The sequence below is a fragment of the Frankliniella occidentalis genome, unplaced genomic scaffold (genome assembly GCF_000697945.3).
Source record: "Frankliniella occidentalis isolate FOCC.00 unplaced genomic scaffold, Focc_3.1 Scaffold3, whole genome shotgun sequence".
Classification (NCBI taxonomy): domain Eukaryota; kingdom Metazoa; phylum Arthropoda; class Insecta; order Thysanoptera; family Thripidae; genus Frankliniella; species Frankliniella occidentalis.
In genome coordinates this window covers 1135215-1138029 of record NW_026267133.1, presented here as the reverse complement: position 1 = coordinate 1138029, position 2815 = coordinate 1135215, and positions in this window count along the sequence as shown.

The following is a 2815-nucleotide window of genomic DNA, read 5'->3' as shown; positions in this document are numbered from 1 at the left end:
ATTTTAGTAGGGCCATTTTAATTTCATTGAAATCGAAGCAAATTTTTCTGCTTACTCGTAAACGGCTTGAGCTAGGTCAAAACAGACAGCGGATTTGGCTTCGCCTTGTTTCTAACACTCTAAGACCACTGTTCGATTTACCCTGACCTGATATTTTACTTTATGTAGCGATAACAAACATTAAACCTTGCACTTTACCCAATCAATTTTGGCACGGTAGTGGTCAGCTGTGCTTCAGGTAGTCCGCTTTCAGTCTGCTCTACGTGCGGACCAGTCCGCGATCAGTCTGGTGAGGCGGGGATGCGCACCAAAAGCGGACTAGTTCCAGCCGGACTAGTCCGGCAAATAGGTCGGGTTTTGGTCGATCTGGCTTTTTTCGCGGACTAGTCCGCTCGCTTTTGCAGACTGATGACGGACTGTCCAGCCGGACTCTTTGCGGACCGAAAACGGACTGATGCCGAACTAAACTTTTTCGTACGGGTTAGGATAGAGGAGATTCGTATTACGAACAAATTGTGTTCGTATTATGACAGCACAGAATTCTTCATAATATGAACGTGAGATTCATAATAACATTGGCGTTCATATTGTGAATATGAATATTTGTTCGTAAGATTTTAAGAGTGCACCAGTAGTCGCCACTTTCAAGTTTGTGTTCGATTTCTCGCGAATTGGTTGACGTTAGAGTTTCACGCGTGTTGTAGCGCACTCTTTTAAGAATCGAATGCACTCGTCGCCGAGTTTTTGCGACCGTCGGGAGCCGGTAGGGAGCGCTTGCTTCGCGCAGAACGCTGCTTGCCACGTCTCATCGAGCCCCAATTTCTTAGATCTGGTAGTAGGGGGCAGTCTTTCGTTCGGAAGGTTGTGTGGAGCCGCCAATTTCTCGAGCGACTCCGCACAAAGTCTGTATTGCTAATACAGGTACGTATCATATGTTTCCATCGGGCTTATTTTCGAAAATTTCGGCCTGCTTCGTGTCAAAGTTGGCACCTGCGTAGAGCAGAGCAGCAGACGAGGGGGGAGGACGGTCAAGTAAGGGGTAGGGTGTAAAGGTCAGCACATCTCCCTGCCCGCAGAGCGCATCATACCGTACGGGGCAGAAGTGAAAGAGGTAGCCCACATCGCGGTGCCAAATAGAGGCGCGGGGCGTGGCGGGTGCGGTGGGGTGGGGTCCCCCCCCCCCCACTACCACCACACCACAACGCTCTGCCGCCTGCCCGCCAGAAGTCCAACCCAGCCGCAGTGGAGCCCACAGACCCACACAGGGGTGGCAAGCCCCCCTCCTCCTCTTACCATGGCATCCCGCAGAACTGCGCGGTTTTTGCAACCGCACAGGTTCCGGGCTGACCGCCAGATTGGTCGCCGACCAGCAGGACGATATGTAGACCAGGAGCAACATCACCAGGACAAAGTTGATCGGCACGCGCAGGGTAAGCAAAGGAAAACAATCTAGAGAAAGTGGGATATTACACGAATTTGATTGAAGGCGCCGTTATTGCCACTTCAGCAGGGAGAAAACCAAGACCACGCGCGACCGATAGAACCTGTAGACGACTCGGGCAATTGGTAAATCTTCGTGAGTCACGATACGACTCAGTTGGGCGCAAACTCACTGGTCATGGTCATCTGACTAAGGTACGTGGTTCAAAAACAAATTAGTCGATTTTTTTCAGCCTAGTTTTAGTTTAAGCGAAAAAGTTGCTTTCTTGGCGCTTGGTGGCTGCAAGGGATTTCAAGGGAAACGAAAGGGAATACACGCTGTCGCTATTTACATCCTTATGTCAGAGAACCAGTGGACTATAGACTTAAATCGCTTAGAATAAAAGAACTAATAGCGACAGCGTGTATTTCCTTTCGTTTCCCATGACATCCCCTGCAGCCCCCGAGCGAGTGGCAGTCGGGTGGGTAGTAGCATTCGCACCGCGCTCCCATCGCCACCTGTCAACGTGCCCCGGGTGCGCTACGCCCCGCCACGCGGCGCCACGCGGCGCCACGCCCGGGGGCCACAATGGTGCAATACTTGTGCAGCGCGGTGCATTGCTGAGCCGCGCAGGCAGGCCTGACATGCAGGGCGCCGCGCTGCGCCGCGCCACGCCACGCCGCGCAGCCCACTGCACGTCCCAGCGATGCCATCACGGTCGTCATAATCATGTTTGGTGAGCGCGCGGGGGGGAGGGGCGGGCGCTGGCGGGGAGCGGCGCTCGGCGTGGCGTAGCGTAGCGCGGCGTAGCGCGGCGGGGAAGGGCGAGCATTGATTTACGCGCGCACTATTTCCCCTATAGTGCGCATTAAAGCCACGTTCCACTATCCACCATGCAAATGTCCAGCAACTATCCCAGTCCACCCCCGCTCCACCCCGCCACGCCACGCCCTTCGCTACGCCCCGGTCCAGCACACACACACACACCTCCACAAATCACCCCGACTTATTTATAACGAAGTGGGCAAAAACGTCCCGCCGCGCATAAACACACTAACCCTATCGCAATGGCGGTTGAACATGCGGCCCCCGCCCCGCGGCTTCGGCTAAATCCACCAGCTGATTGAAGTGATTACTCATTGATCGCAGCAGGGCGGCGGGCGTCAAGTCGCCAACCTCGGACCGAACCGTCACCTATGCCGCCCGGTCGCCGACAGCCAGAAAAGTAAACCACCCTGCCACCGTCGCCCCCCCCTGCTGCTGCCACGCCAGCCAGCAGCTCCCACTCCCCGCTGGAGCCGGCGGCCTGCCGCACAGTGGGCTCAAACCGGGAAAAAGCGGCCAAAAGTCCCATTTTCAAATGTTGAATTGCACGCTTTTCGACAACCAGTTCTT